Consider the following 17,632-nt stretch of genomic DNA (forward strand, 5'->3'; position numbering starts at 1 on the left):
CTTTTTTCTTCCTGCTACACAGCTGTCTGCAGACAGTCTAGCCTTTTTCCTACCTTATCTATTATTCACAAAAAGAATTATTTTTATAGAAGTTAATGCTTCTTTTCCACAACTTTTTATGATCAAGGTGACTTATAAACAGCTGCAATAAAAATGGTTGCGTTTTTTTTTTTTTTTCCCTCCATACAAGAGCATTCTCAGTAATGTTTCAGAGAGAGCAGAGAGGCTAAAAGATACGTGACATTCATAGATTTCACCCCTGAAGCCACAAAAACCACACTAGCAATTTCTTCATTTGACCAAAATGAATGGTCATCACAAAAACAAATGTAAGTTTGGTATCACTGATTTGGCTGAGACAGCTTAGGGGCTTGAACTTAATAGACTTCCTCTGACAGATTAGGATCTTCTGGTATGTCTGCATCATCCTGTCACAGCAGATAGCCAAGTCCAAACCACAGGCATGGGTCTGCCCTTGATCCATAACCTCAGAATACAAAATAACTGGCTAAAGAATGTAATAAGACTCCCAAGGAAATACCTTTGAAGACAGTATTCATTTTAGTTGGTGGTCTTTTTCTTTGGGGAGGGGGAGGGAATCCAGAGCAGACAATTAAGCATTAGGAACTGATTGATGCTTAAACAAAATGCCTAACAGCAAAAGCACATTTCTATATTCCAAAGGACCAGGCAAAGCCATCCCTAAGAAGGGATTAGCTACTATCAGATGATATTACTACTGGATTAATGGTGTTTCGTATTCACTATATTTATTTAAAAAAAAAAAAAAAGTTCTCTTTTAAGGAGGATATAAGTGATTTGTATAAAACCTAAAAGCCAAAACCAAGATTTTATTTTTACAGCAACTTGATGGATAGTATTTGCTTCATTTATAAATCCTTAATTGAACTAATTTTTCCCCCATTGTCTGGAACCTAGTATTTCAAGTCTATTGTTTTGAGAGGAGCACAGCCCACGAAAATAGCATTATTGACTCCAGAACTGATGCTTTATATTCCAGTGGATATTTTGAGCAGTTCTTATTTTAGAGAATTGTTTTTGTAATAGATATACTAAAGGTGATCATTTTACTTTATTGCTAGTCATTGCTGACTGAAATATTTTGCCAGATGAAAGTAATTACTATGACTATATTACTTTTCTAACCTGTTCAGTGTATTGCATCCCAGATATTCACAGTGTGAATTTCTGGATACTCGCTTGCAAAAAATAAAAATAAAAAATAAAATTCACATTGCTCTTTGCTCTGGTATTAATTATGTAAAGCCCATATAGATGTTATCCAGCTTCCTTCCCCATCTGTATATCTTAGAGCTGCAAAAGGTTTCAGGAAAACTCCAATCTTAATGGACAGATGACAAAGCTAAACAACATACTCAGATGTCTGTGTTACAAATGAGAAAAAAAGAATCTGCTTCAACCAGAACTGAATCACTCAGGTGAATTTTTAAAAAGGGATGCAGGGAACAACCATATTCTTATTCAACATTAATAGCTACTAGCCAAAATTATACATTAGAGAAAATCATTCGCTGAGGCATCCTTAGGATTATATCCCCTGGAGATGGAAACGGGCCTGTGTTTCTCTCACAAAGTCACATCTGCTTGGGGTAGTCTTTTTCCAATTCAAATGATAGTAATATATGCGCAATAAACTCACTGTTATAAATATTTACCGTAATATCCATCTTCTTGGTTCTCCTGCTACCCAAACCAGCAGCCATGCTACCGTAAATCAGGGGAAGTATTTCGTAGGAGCTGCAAGCAGCTGTTAGTGTATTTCTGGAAACAGCCATCCAAGCCGAGGCAAATGACGCAGGAGAGACAGTTGAAATTGTGGCAGGCTCCACATTTCAAAGAGCTTCACTTCTACTCCACTTCTAAGGTAAATGTGACGTTTTGGTTACAGAAAACCAATGTATGCACAGATATCGGTGGAGGAGCCAGTGATCTATCTGGCCCACTGAAAGCTTTTGGATATCTGGGAGAAGTTAACTACACCTGACAGCATGAGATGCATCACCTCCTTTACCAAACTCATCCAAACATCATTCTTTCCAATGCAAACACTGCATTTTTTTTTCTTGCCATGAATTATCAGTATTGGCAAGTGGTGGTTCTTTTTCTGAGCAGTGAAGTTACTATGCTGTGTAGAGGACATCTTGCTACAAACATTGTAAATGTCCATTTCAAACCTCACCATCTTTCCAAAAGAGAGGCTTAAGCAATTGCTACCACCATGATCTGTGATGTCTCCTTGAAAACGGCACAGCAGCCCCATTTACTCACACTGGATGAAGGGAAGATTTTCATGTCCCAACTGCCCTGTAATTTACCAACCATTGTGAGCCCTAGGACAAGTGCTTTGTGGCGGCCACGTAAATTTCAACCACCTTCAGTAACACTTTACATAAGCAACTCATCAATGTTGAGAATAAAGAAAGTAATCAGACAACAAATAGTTTTATAAACGTGACATTTCAGCACTCAGATTTTGTTCGCCTAAGCTAATACTTCTGTTTCTTTGCCTTGAAAAAAACCTTACCTTGGTTATCTGGAATGCCATGAACTAGAAATGTGGTTCAGAGGAGCTAATGACAACTACCAAACAGCAAAACCTCGTCCTTTCTTGTACTCTATATTAGGCTCCATTCATACACAACAAAGCTAGAAAGGGAGGGGGGCATATTTACCCACTTCATCGTGGTATTTCACAACAGCGCTTCTGTGGTGATTGAGTCTCCAAATAAATATCTATCAATATACTGTACATGTTTTAATCTTAATCTTTAGCAGGTAGGGCTAAAAATAAGCTGTACATATATTCTTCTGGGCCGTTTCCATCAGCATTATTTGTTATTAAAGGAAAAAAAGAAAGCTAAAATAAGATTTCTTACAAAAGGTAATTAAGCAGTATAATATAGTAATAAGTGGAATGAACAATAAGGAGTCGTACTAAAATATATGCCTCGTGCAGTAGAGGACTGGTGTTTCAGGAGATTAACAATTATGATCACCAGTCCTCTTCTGTTTCTGTAATACTCCACACAATCTTTTTTAAATTACTTTATTAACCTTTCCTCCTAGCACAGAAGTGCCCGATTATAGATAATATTTCAAAATCATCTGAGGTGTAAGTGTGTTTGATTTGCTCAGTAATTATTTGTCTACTTTATTACATTGGCCAAGCACACAAGCTCCTTGACCAGTTTTATTTCAAGTCCAGTTAAGAACAGGGTCGTATCATTTTGTGTGATCACTCCCTTTGGGCCCCAGAGTACCTGAAATTTCATGCTGGAGCTGGTAACTTGTTCACGAATATCTCACACTTTACACAGGCAGAAAGCAATCGATGTGCTGCCATTTCAGATCGCAGGGCCTGGTGATAACGGAGGAGTTTCGTGCACACATGAAAGAAGTTGGTTTATTTGGTCTGCATTGCAGACCAAGGACTTTTAAACACGGGCATGCAAATTTGCCTTTCTAAACCTAAAAGGGTGTAAAAACCCTATATATTTGTCAATGCGTGCTCTTACATGATAATTTATTCCCAACGTTTCACACAACACATTATTTCAATTTGGATCTGAAGTATTAGCCCATTACCAGCTCCACTACTATCTGCAGCTTCATGCTAAACATATGGTGATCACAGAAAAAATATGCATTTCTTAAAACACAGGCCTGGAGAAAACAAGCGAGAATGAAAATAAAAAAAAATAATAAAAAAAAAAGCAATGAAAAAGTTTTCCTCCTCCAACTTTGCTGCCTTGTAGGAAAGGAAAATAATATTTACATTTTTTTAAAGATGAAAATGCAATGAGATGAAACACGGTACACAGTTTATTCCTGAGGGCCACCACTAGGATAAAAGCATAAAGCCTGGGGACTTTGTTTACTGTCCACAATCAACAAATCCCGAAATCTCCATATGCAGCAGGTTTCTAAAGCTCTGTTAGTAATACTGTATATTGCTGGTCAACTCAGTCACCCATAGAATTACAGTGTAGGGTATGGATGCCAGTATTTTAGACCCAAACCGAGCATAAAAAACACAAAGTAAAATTCAGTGTCAGCACAAAGTTGACAGCGAATGATTATAACAGCTTCGAAGCTTGAAAAAGAGTGTAAATAACTAGGATCCCCTGCGGGCTCACTCAGCCTGCATACATAACAACTGTGATGGACAGCCACTATGGTAAAGTATAAAAAAAAGTCACTCTGCAAAGATGCAAAAATTTCTCCTGCAACGAGTCTTAACTGTCACCTTTCTGACTAAATCAGCTACTTTCATAGAGAGAAAGTATCTATATTGTAAGGCGCACATTCTCGGAACAGGCTGCTACTCCAGCAGGTAAACCATTAACACAGCCTGCAGTGCTAATAAGTCCCAGGAATTATTTCTTTAAAACAACCGGCTCAAAGCTCCACGTTAGCCAGCCCTTCCTTTCCGCCATCACCCAATTAACTACAGCAAAGAGACAACCCAGATCACAGAGCAAAAGAACCTCAAACAAGGCATGGCTATGAAAGCCAGAATTAAAATCCTGTTATCTACCACGACACAAATATTAGTCAGCTTTTTCCTCATACATATGTACACATACGGGCCCAATATGCACCCACAGTAATGGCTTTAAAGTGCTGGCAAATTGCACGCGGGTAGAAGCCCGCAGCCCCTGCCCGCTGTGACAGCACTATGATTATCTGCTCCCCTCCTCAGCCATGGCAGAGAGCTGGGAGCAAGGCAAATAGGAACAGCACGTGCCTGCATGCACCTATGGATGGCTACTGCATCTTTGCAAATTAATTAAGAAGAAACCTATTTGACTAATTCTTTTTTTGTTGTTTGTTTGTTTATTTACTGCAAGATTTCTATTTCAGATTTAAAATAGCAGATATTAGAACTTTCCTCTTGACACACTTCCCTTCTATTTACCTGAACAAAGTAAATGCCTTGAAATCCCAGCCTTTGGTCGCTGGACTATCTCTTCTGAGAGCTTTGTTTTTATTTAAGCTAAACAGGAGTTCATAAATATGACATACGGACATTAGAGATGATTAGGCAGTATCTACAAGTACATCCAGCCAAAAACTAAAAGTGTCTCATGAGATAGTAAAAAAAAAAAAAGAAAAAGAAAAAACACGATTAGGTTCATGGCAAGTTACAAAGAACCAGAGCTTCTCATCTTGCAAGGTGTCAAATGCTCCCTTCCTTCACTGAATGTAAAGAGAACTGACTGTTCAGCACCACCTGGGTTGTGGTCATCAATTTGGTGAATCAGACATGTAAATTATGGCTTTATAATTTTATGAGGTGAAAGAGTCACTGTAGGGTCTCTGAAAATCCTGAACTTGTTCAAGGATGACCCTCAGCAAAGAGCTTACTTTCACCCATAGCAATACAATCCTTATGCTTTGCAGGTGCTTTTTGATCTTTCTGCTGCTGTTTATTCAGAAGCTTGCAATTTCTGTCCTCACTTGAAAGAACAGTGATATCCAAAGGCCATTTCTGAAAGCCAGCACAGCCGCAAGTATTTGTTTTAGTCCACTTTGTTTTCTTTGTGCTATAAAAATATGTCACATTTTTGAGATGTCCCTTCAATAAATTAATTAAAGTATATGAATGGTAGGATAGGTTAATCTTTTACAAACCTGGGCAGTGTTGTTCTATTCAAGGAAATCCAGCTCTTTACACGACAGTTGACTTGGCTGAGAAAGGAAATAAAGGTGGGCGTCCAGCGCTCCGCTGGGGGGCCGCTGGGTTTTTGCTGGGTGTTTCTTTTCTTTCATCAGGCTGACAACAAGCTAGTTCAGTAGACAGCCTCTATGCACCTCAGCTTACCTGCACAGTGGCAAAATAATTACTAGCCTATTAAGTGTAGCTTTTTAGTTCCTTTAGAAAGAAAACAGTTTTATAAGATTAAAGGTATGGAAATTCTGCCCAATTTCACAATTTACATCTGACCTGGTAGCATTGCTGTTCAAACTGAGAGCAAATGATCTTTCCTTTTATATTTTATCTTGACACCATGATGCTAGCCTTTAGAAACTGGGACAATAATGGAAATGCATTTGCTTTGAAACAGGTCTTACTAAATCCACCATCTACAGGTGAGTTATCCCTGACTTGGGCCAGAAGCCGTTTTAAAAATCTTAGAAAGAATAACAGGATACAGCAGCAGCAAAATTAAGCAGTCGTATTCATAGCAGAACAGTAACTGTAAAAAGGGAAATTCAAAGTTGTCTTTTAGTATTTCTTCCTAGGAGTGACCAACAGAGCAGCAAGCAAAGCAGTCCTTGTTAGCCAAGCTAAGTGAAGCTGGATTTGTAATCTCACAGAAATAAAAGGCAGAGCAGTAGATACCAGAGGTATTATTCCATACCAGAATTAGCATAACCCAGCACATCGGAATATTAAAATTTAACAGGGATTTCAAACTGTCCTTGTATCACGAGCAGAGAGTCATGTCACAGTTTTTTTTATTGGTTCAGCAGGATAGGTGTAATTGTATCAATATTTTAATGCTTGATGCATATTGTCTGTGATAAATTGCTTGCATAAATAAAAAGCACCAATATTCAATTGCCAATGAAATAATCACACTTTCTAGATCTTTATTATATCATGCATTATTTAATTACAATAATCAGAATCCTTTTGAAGGTAAAACAAGATTAAAAAGGTTTTGTTTTATTGGATCTATATATTTGATTTACACTTTATATGTTAGCTTTGCATTAAGAATTTATAAGGCATCAATTCAAATGGTGATATTACAAGAGTTTATTCCTTTTGTAATTAGTACAGTACTCTTAAAGTACTCTGGCTACGAGAGATAATATTTCAGTATTTTAATGAGCTTTTTAAGTATAATTGATGTAACAATCGTTGAATTACACATTTCTACCTGAAGAATAATGAAGGAAACATTTTAATGAGAAATTTAATCATTATTAGCAAATGATCTACTAAACTGCCATTTACTGACATTTAAAAGCTTAATAGCAGAAAACTGTATTTTTGTACATCTGCATCACTACAGATGATTATCTTCTCAGTTGCTCAGGTTTTCTGATATAACTTTGTCTGCTAGGCTTTTGTTTTTAAATTTAAGAAAAGCTTTCTTTAACTCACAGTTGTCAGCTTCATCTGGAAACTATGGGGCTTGACATGTATACAGATAATTTGAATAAATTAGCCTCTTTTCAGCCTTCAGCATTTTTTAGGTTAAAAGGACTCATTCTTGGGAGTATTCATGTTTGCATCAGCTTTATTTTGATGAACGCCCTGTAACCTCCCTGATAGCACCTCAGACATGGCGAGGCTACCACAGCATTGGCAGCAACGTGTGAAGCTGCCATGTTTTCTTCACAAAATAAAAGAATAAAAAATGATAGTAATAATAATAATAATAATAATAGTAGTAGTAATAAAGTCCCTTGATTTGTGGGGTGGTCATTGCACGTGTGCCATGAGAATCAACATGAGTACAGGACCTACCTCACCTCTCTGCTTCGGCAGGACCTTCTCCACAGGCACACACCCATTCAACGCAGGGTTTTCACAGAACTAAGACACTGCCCTGGAAGAGGATGGTGCCATGAAATTAGACAACAGAAACTCATGTTCTTCTAAACCTGTTAGTTTCTAAGTCAGCCTCCTATGATTTATTGTTGCATGCAATCAGGCAACTCTTTGCAGTTTGAGCAGGGGAGTAGAAGGATTTTACTAAACTGAGGAAGTATCTTTAAAAAAAAATAGAAAAGGGTAGCAAATCACAGTGATAGACAGACATAACAGGTATATACAACATCATATTTGGGATACTGCTCAGCTCGTGAGAAGCAGAGCAGGGATGTGGACATGTGCTGCACTTAGCTTAAGATGCTTCTAAACCCAACTCCACATAAGGTTCCTTCCTTTTAAACTGATAGTGTTCTTACTTCTGAGCAATACTGATTCGTCATTGCAGCACAGTACTAGACAGCATTGGTCCACCATAGAGAGGTTTCATTTAATGAAATTAAAGATAAAATTGAGGTCTCATTCTGCTCTTTTCAAGTGGTGACTCACTCTCAGAACAAAAATCAGGAAAGCAATGAACAAAAATACATTAAGGAAGCATTTTTAGTAAGAGGTTTCCTTTTCATGACTGTAGTTTCTACACCCATCCATTAAGAACAGTTTCTCTTCTTGCCATGTGGGGAACAAAAAAAATCCTTCTTTCCATATGTTATTGGCAGAAAAGACTAGAAAATGGACAAAGGAGTCACTGGATATAAAGGGAACATTTCTCTTGCTAGTAATGGTCTTTGCTAGCTGTGATAGAGAGGTTAGAGAAAATCTAAAGTCTAATCCAGAAAAATAAACAACAGCAACACACCAAAACAAGAACAACAACAAAAAAACACCACGCAGACAAAAAGCCACCCAACCATGAAACTAGGAAAGAGATGAAATTAGTCTCCTTACCAGGAAGATCTCCTCTACAGACAGACAATTAATTCCTATTCATGACACTACCTAAGGTAATTCAGACCCATCAAATTACTTATCTCTGGTACCTGACTGCCTCATTATCACATTTGGAAAGATTAAAAGAAAAACTTCCTCAACTGAGTAGTGATACACTGGGAGTCTGTTTGCTCCTTTAGGATGAGGAGGATAAAAAGCAATGGAAGGGAAGGTAGGAGCTCCCGAAAGAATGCTCTTCACCAGACACTGCCCGCCTGTGTCAGGGCAGCTTTGCTTTCCTGCACAAAAAGAACGAGGACCTGCAGCTCCATTTCTGCTCCAGATCAAAATCCTCGAAGTTCCAACAAAGCTTCCTGACAAAATTACTCAGCTCTGCTTTTGCTTGCACATTCCCTCACTGTCCCCAAAAGACAGCAGTCTCACTTGCATAAAATGCCTTTCTTCTCAGAGCCTCAAAAGGGATAGAAGGCATCAAGCACAACAAAAAACATTGCATCACTGCTCTCCCCTTGCTCAGGAAGAATGCTTCTGTACATCTTCAGTTGGAGAGGGGGCCTCCTCACATTCCCCAGCAAGGCTCTGGCTGGGCCTGCTGACAATCATATTCCAGGACAAAACTCACGGTATCATTAAGCAAGGACTGGAGAGACCTTCATACACGGGCGTACTGCCCAAAAAGCATTTAAAAAAGTAAAACGTCTAAAAATTATATCCTGTACATATATATCCAGTCTCATAAATAAGAGACATTCAGAAAATCAGGTGCACTGCTTAGCTGTTGTGATGATTTAAGGGAGCTACCAGGGAATATCAGCAAAAGTGACACAGAAAGCAGAAGTGGACAAAGGTGAGTAATAAAACTGGGAAAAAAATCCTTGAGCCAAAAATATATCAAGCCTGACTCCACTGATGTGTTTCCACTGCTTAGAGATGTAGTGCCATTCTCATCTGGCTAATTCCAATTCAGCATTTCTTTGATATACCTTTTATAATTTTCAGTCTAATTATAATGAAAATCATTTTTCAATGTAATTTTGTAATAAAAATGTTTCCTTATTTCTCATTACCTAAGAACATGATCTTGCACAGCTACTGAGCATGCTTACAATGTGCATAGTGTATCTTCTTTCTTAGCATTTAATCTCTTCATAGTCTACAGATGTCAAGAGGTTCAGATTAAGCTTGTTAAAGATCTGCTTCACTCTAACTCACTGATGATTATTTATTTAGCAGTTTTATGTAACCCTGTCATTGATAAGCACTCTATTAATTTGCCGAGGGACAAATCAACACTAGTTATTTTTCTACTGGCTATTAGATTCAGTGCTGCTGTTTGTTACAAACCACTTGCCAGTTAATTATAAATTATGGGTCCTCTTTGCCTATATTAATTGATATCTCCTCTGCCTTTGTAATACTAGACAAATAAATTGAAGGCAAGATTTATTAAGCAGTGCATGTCTTCCATCTCTTGATTAGTATTCTTTACTTTTTAAACATTTATACTTGTTTATACAGATTTGACAGCAGAACAGTACATTAGAGAACTGATCCTTAGGGTGTTTTGGGGGAGACAGGAAGACTTATTTAAGAGCTTCCCACAAATTAGGTTGAAGTGACACACAATTTAAATTAAGCGATTTTTAAAAGCTCCTTTTGATTTTGGAAATTCTTAGTTTACAGTACCTTTCTGTACAAACAAACTCTACTTTTCCAGAAGTCTTTTCCAGAAGTGGGGTATGTACTCATCTGCATTCAGCAAGCACCAAGCATGTACTGCTCTGTTCTGTATGTCCAACCTGCTACTCTTGAGTAGGAGAACATATACACACACAACGTGTAAAAAAAAAGACATGCATGGGTATGCACACACACAGACCTCTATCTATCTGTAAAGTACCTCAGTTAATAGAGAGAGATTCTCCATCGGCTATTTTCAAGCAGAAAGAAAAGATTTTCTGATTAGAGCTTCATTTTCCAAACCTGAAGTTGTAATGAGTGGTTTCAGAACAATGGGCTGTGGCCATTTTTAATTCGCACGAGTGCAAAATTGTATAAAGTAATTGTACAGGCTGCTCCATTTATACAGGATTGCTAACTACAGGGAATGCACCCTTTCAGAGAGATGCTCACAGCCCACAAAGAAGCAAGTGTCAAAATTCATGCCATGTACCTTTGAAAAGAAACTTGATTCTTTTGGTGCCTTGCCAGTGCAAAGTGCAAAGGTATAATGCAAAACTCTGCTCTGAAGCAGCTTCTTTGGTTTCAAAGGAATTCCCAACAATTATACCATCACTGAAATTCACCCACAGGAACAAAATGCTCAGTCATTTCAGTAAGTTCCCATTTTACAGCATCTTATTTCCACTCGCCAACCTTTAAAGTCCACTCCTCAAGTATTCATCAGGGCTATAAAAGGTTTTACCCTCCCGCCACTTGACAGGTGTCAGGAACCATTGATCCCAGAGATTACGGTTACTCTCCAAGCCTAATTATGGACAGGTCTTTCATGCAATTAATAGCTGCATATGGAATGCCCTAAGTGTTTTGCTATATATTACATTAGATAAATCCAGAGAATTCATGACCCTGTGGATGACTGCCTTGCTGTATTGACTGTTCACAAGCAAGATCTCTCTCATTAACTAACTCTTACGATACACTGATTAGTGTGTGTGTGTGGGGTGTGAACATCTGTATCACCCTCCAGAGGATGGCTCACAAAGAATGTCTGCCATAATACTACCATAGCTCTCCCAGCTCATGGTATATCACCTATAGCTCCATGATCACCGCCCTTTCATAATCAAAACACACAGAAACATGCACCTGCAACCTATCTGCAACTCAAGTGCTTTTTTGAGTATTTACATGAAGATTATCTGACACAACTTTCTGAGCTGCTTTGAGAAACACCAAAAGAATGAAAACAAGTAGCAAGATGTAGATACATTAAGGGCATTCTTGTAAGCACAGAGGAAGAACTTGGTTTTTCTATCATGGCAGAAGCTATAACCACCTGTCAGTAAGCTTCTCTCTTTAAACTTAAAGGCTATTTCTTTTTTTCTTGAGCATCTTTGTATCCCCGTACACGTCCAGTGCACCTCAGATTAGAACAGTCAGAGAAGCCCTGCTTAAAAAACAAATGCAAAACTTATTAATGCTATTTTTCTACTTCATCAAAGCCATTATCAGATTCCAATCATTAGTAAGGTTTAAGAAAACATTTTGAGACCTGCGGACAGACTCTACAATGGAAATGGGATCACAAGAAGTAGCAGTTATTTCAAAAAATAAATCCAGCTACCTTATACCTTAATAACTAGGCATTGATTTGGAAGAATAGTAGCAACAACTATTTAACTTTGTGAACAGGATTATATTGAAGACTGAAGTAGGACAGAACAATGGCAGAGATACCCAAAACAACAAAGGCCATACAAAACTTCGAAGCAAATGCAATTGCGGCGTGACCAGGCAGAGGTGAAGTGAAACTGAGTGACCGAGCCCTGTCTTAACCAGACTGAAACCAACCTCAAGCTGCTAAGGACATATTCAACATGAGACTTTCCTACGTGCAGGAGGGTAGTTGAAGAAAGAAAACTGGATGCACAAACTGTTCCTTGAGCCTTAAACAGAAGCAGCAGAGATGAAAACTATTATGGTCAGACTTTAATTGGTTCTGGAGCAATTTGGCTATTTGTCCGTGAAAAGGCAGTCGTACCTGTGGAGTCAGCAGCGACAGAGCATTTATCACCAGGGGAAAAGACACGCACGCTTTATGGGCTGCACAGCATGGAGAGGTTGGTGGGGAAGGGGCTGGGAGAGGGCTGCTGTGCTGCAGAACCAGGGTCTCCATCAGGGCTCTTTTTGGTCAGCTCCGTGTGCAATGCGGCTGCAGCGAGGGGCCCTTCTGCGCTCTGCCAGCAGGTGAGCAAAGCCACAGGTGACACCAAAACCTCCAAGTGGCAGCTCCGCACTGCAACCAAACAGCCGCCGTGATGGCAGCGGGTCCCAGGTAAGGAATGGGTAAACCTTTTCAAATGAAATAGGAAGTGACCTGAACTGTTGCTGTAAACCAATTTTTTTCCAGATTCACAGAAGTTTGAACAGCTTTCTTGTTCTGTTTTCCATTTTCTTTCAGAAGAAATGTAAAATTGAGGCCTTGACCACTCAAGGTCATTAAAAATCCCATTAACCTTTTCACAAGGTAGGGCTTAAGTAGGGTTAATTAAGCAATATTGCTTCACAAGGGTCTGAAGAAGCATTTTTCTTTCTAGTTTCAAAATATATGCCAGTGGGTTTGCATGCCTCCCACAAGTTTTGTTTTAATTTTGCACACACACACAAAAGCAGAAAATAATGCAAGAGTCCAAATTCACCTGGTTCAAATACACACCTTGAAATGCATGGGTTGCATACATCTGATTGAAAATGATACCCATGATCATTTAAATGCAATTCAGGGGCCAATAGAATGGTTTATACACCATGCAAAATGTTCTGAAAAAATATTTGTACACTACAGAAATACTCGCATTGCTATAATGAATTAAAGAAAATACTGAGTCATTTTCCTCAAACCATAAATAATCATTTACACTTATTCATTGCTGGGTGCTGTAAGCATTCTCAGAAAAAGAACTCAAAGAAAAGATAAATCAGTCATAAAAAGTGAGAGAAATATGATAAACTATCTATTAGGCCAGAGAAAAATCTGCCACACAGATCTTGGAAACTGTCACCAGACAAGAGGAATCTGTGACTTCCATCTGTAACTGCCTTCAATCACCTTCCTCCGTACCCTTCATCAGCACTCCCTGTACACATCATTATTCTATAATTATCAACATATATTGATAGTAATAGCCAGCCAGAATCCCATTTGCAAGGTTCTTCTTAAATACAAGGGGGATGCAACTCTGAACAGTGCAACACGAAACTTTCTTTTTTATGGGAACTCAAAACTACCTGCAGACAGAAGTCATAGCAGAGGATAACCTGATCTCACATGTTGGTAAGTCATGGCAAAGCCACCTAGCAGCATGCAAAAAAATAAACTTTTCAGCCTGCTTTGTTCAAGAACTTAATTATGTAATTAATTAAATCAGACAGTAGCAAATTCAAAACAGATAGCTCCCCCACCACTACCCCTCTGAACAAATAGACTACAGGACTTCCTGCCACAAGATATTCCTGCTAATAACTTAGCTAAATTAAAATAATTAGGCATTTATGTGGCTAGCAAGCATATGTAAGAGCAAAATACACAAATAAACGCTAAAATAAAACATGTTTTCACAGGCACAGATTTATCAGAGAGCTGAAGGGGACCGTATCTCCCGCAGTAACAGCAGCACCAAGTGGCACGTCCCATGGAAGGGTTTTTAGAAATTACAGCTTTGGCACAGGAACCTTTTCCTGAAACACTTCCTATTAAATACAAGCAGAGAATGGCAACGATCACTTCCAGCACAAATTTGGAACTTCTGGGGAAAGCTTCTCTGTATTTTTTTTCTCTTGCTAATCCCCTAAACTACCAGCACGATGGTTCATGGCAAGCTGAGCCAGTGCCTGCGTGTAGGATGGCGTGGAAAGGGCACAAACATTTCCTGGCAGTGAACTGAACACTGCACACAGTCTGGTTTGGTTTGTGCCTGTAAAATGCAGTGATACTAGTCAAAGAGAATACACAAATTATCATCTATTTATCCAAATAGTTGAACAAGAAATAAAAACATTTTAAGTCTTGACTTTATCCTAGCTTGGATAAATCTAGCTGATTTCAATGACAGCCCTCAGTCCACACCAAGACTTTAAAAAGTTGACCTATTCTGAATGTCCTTTTTCACTGAAAATTTAAAAAGTAGTAAATAAAAACTATGAAAACTGAAAGTCCAGGTTGGTTGTGCAGATATGGGGGGGGTGGGGGGTGGGTGGTCAGGCACTGTACGGTTAAATGAACAGTAAGTGAAGTTTTATGAAATACTCTGAGACAAAACTTTACTCACAGCTTATCAGGAATCCAACTTCTCCAGAATATTTACGGACAGAATTCAACACCTTATAGCAACTGCATGATGTGCTGTACTCAAAAATATCTCCATGCTATGCAGAGAGAATTCAGACAGAGAGGCGACTTGCCCTGAGCCACAGACAAATTCAGCATCATATGGAGAATTAGAAGACGCATGGTTTTAGCTCTGAATCTATGTTCTTATCAGCAGATCACACATGCCTATAATACATTACCTGATGGGACCTGTCTTTATTGAGAGGGAAGTATCTATTTTCTGGTGGGAAATACTTCTTAGTTTTCGCTGTTAATATTCATTTTATGAGTTTTGTAGATGAAGATCATTAAGAATACCTTCTTGGGATTTCACTACCATTACCAAAAAAAAAAAAGGAAAAAAAATAAAGAAAAGCACAGAAGAGTTTTGATGCAAAATTTACTTAAGTGTGTAAATTCTCTGTTTTTCCTCTATTTATCGTAAACCCAGAAAGGGTGGATAAAGGACCTAAAAAATAAATGCTGGATGAATAGGGCTCTTGAGCTATAGAACTTGTGCTGTGAAAATCCCACTTTGTCTGGCAAACACTATTAAACAGAAATCTATGAACAGCATTTTTTTTTCCATTTCATACAGGGGGAAAAAAAGAAATCAGATCTGACCCAGTGACTTCGATGACAATGGCAAGAGTCCTACTTTGTACAATGAGTTATAAAGACAGATTTTTTTTTACTCTTGGGTGGGCATTTTAACATTCCTGGCAACAGAGCTTCGCTACTAGACTTGCTGAGATCACTTACTAGAGCTCTGGTTACTGGCACCAGTGACTCTGGGATGTCAGAGTAACCCTGACGAGCCCTGCTGGTATTTTTTTTTCTCTTTCTTTTTTTTTTCTTTCTTCCAGATTGGCTTCTAAATTACATGATACAATTAAGAAAGCATTGCTGAAGTGCAGTTTGCTATCGTTGTCATCTCTGTTTTTGAATACTTTCTGGAATTCGAGTTTTAGGTACACAAACTTCATATTTTTACGATAATTTGGGTCATTTCCAATTGGAATTCAAAACCAGGTGTCAGTGGTGAAGTGCCTCGAGGCTATCAAAATAACTGACTGTGTCACCTTGTCCTCCTAATGATCCTTATATATTTAACATAAACATCATAAAAGTAAGTGCTTATTCAAGCAGGACTACTACATATGTTTACCTGGGCTTGTTTTTGTAACTTGCACTGACTATAAAAAAATAACTGGAAAGAGAAAGAAACGTTAACAGCTACAATAGAGCATCAAACTATAGATTTGGAAGTTTGATGCTTGATGATGTTTCAAATAAACCCCAGAAGCTATTCTTGTGGGGGGTCATAATGGCACATGCGACCTATTTTGAGACCATTTCTTTTCTTACAGTGCTGTGTGCTTCTCATTATAATGATAATATTCAGCATTTATATGGCTATTTACATCTTTTAAGTGCTGTACCAACAACTAATTAATCCTCACAACACCCTGTGGGGTAGGTAAGTATTATTATCCCCATTTTATAAATGGAGAAACTGAGACAGAGGGGAAAATGTGACTTGCTGGAAGGCACTCAGCGAGTTACAGGCAGAACTCAAATGAGAAAGCAGGGGGTTCCCGGCTCCCAGGCCCACACTCCGACCACTCAGCCAAACCACGGTGCCTCTCCCAAGACTTGGAGCCTCTTTTTAGAGACACCATTTTATATCCAAGCTTGTCCAAAGATCTCCCAGCACTATCCAGCATGCACCGCTCCCATTATATGCTCAAGACATTTCAATCTCAACAATCTCAAGCAGTGGGACGTTTGCCCAGGAAGGCTGAGCAGTCTCCATCCTTGGAGGCTCTCAAGACCCGACAGGGTAAGACCCTGATCAACCTGGCCTGATCCAGCAGCAGATTTTGCTTTGGAGGTTGGACTGAAGACCTCCTGAGGTCCCTGCCAGCCTGACATGCCCTATTTTATGAAGTAGATACCTTCTGTGATAACATTACAAGTTTCCCGTTATTTCACAGTCTCACATTTATTTTTTTTTCTTGCTTCTTCCTTCAGGTTCTTTGACCTAAACCTGTCCTTTGGCAGGCATACCTATCTGCAACACCAGCTTTGTACCAACATAAAGAGATAAATAGAATACCATATAATGTACTTAGCGGTGAAATAAACCTTATGTAACTTCTATAAACTATTTCCCCGTTCATATCCAAATTTTAAATCACCCCCAATATGGTGCCCACTGAATTTTCCCACGAGAAAAGACAACCACTGGATTTTCTTCCAGCTGTGATTCCTAGCAAAGGCTGATCAAGAACCAGGATAAAATAAAATCTTGAGGGTTGCTGTTAGGATCGGTAAGAGACAGGCTAAGGGTTCATGGTGTTGTCACTCAGGTATACAAGTCCATACTTTGTATTATGGGATGGAAAGGAGTTCTGCCCCTGGGCAGCCCCATCGTCATCAACAGTGTTGGATTCAGCTCAAAAGAAGAAATTGGCAATAGCAATATAAATGTTCTTGGAACGATTCTCTGCTCAGCTGACCCTCCTTGCTGCAGTATCTCAGGTAAAAATCAATGCTGATAGCCCAGATCCCCACAGTTGCACAATCCCTAGTAGCTGGTTACTTACGGGAGCTCAAATTCCTTCTGGGAAAAAAAAAAAAAAAAAACAAAAAAACAAGGTTTTAAGAAGTGATGGGTATCCCCTCAGTTCCTACTAAAATGAACTCCAGCTGCTCGGGAATGTTAGTTATTTCATTCTGATGCCTAACGGGAACTGTTGGATGCAAAGCTGCTGTAGGAATTGGGCCTTAAATGTCCTTACCAACTCCCCTGCACTCCTATAAAAGATTATCTGTACCCTTCTGCATATACTTCAGCAAACAGAAGAAATGACAATACTCTGACAACTTGAAAGTAAAATTAGCAGCCACATTCTCAAGTAGGAGGCAAAAGATGAGGCTATACTAGAAGCAGATAACACCAAAAGATAAGTGCATGCTTTTACACACAAAATTATGGATTATTTTATATAGCCACGAAGGAAGGTTCTTCATGATGCAATAATATATACTTTTTTTTTTTTTTTCTTGCAAAGCCA

General features: G+C 38.7%; 1 long non-coding RNA gene across 1 annotated transcript in view; it reads right to left on the reverse strand.

Moving 5' to 3' along the window:
- Positions 1-17,632, reverse strand: part of LOC106036626 (uncharacterized) — a 505,620-nt gene that overhangs the window by 160,955 nt on the left and 327,033 nt on the right. Inside the window, exon 6 of the long non-coding RNA XR_010830024.1 lies at positions 7,526-7,607. This is a non-coding gene — a long non-coding RNA (uncharacterized lncRNA). The remainder of the gene's footprint in view (positions 1-7,525; positions 7,608-17,632) is intronic.

The sequence above is a fragment of the Anser cygnoides genome, chromosome 3 (assembly GCF_040182565.1).
Source record: "Anser cygnoides isolate HZ-2024a breed goose chromosome 3, Taihu_goose_T2T_genome, whole genome shotgun sequence".
Taxonomy (NCBI): Eukaryota; Metazoa; Chordata; class Aves; order Anseriformes; family Anatidae; genus Anser; species Anser cygnoides.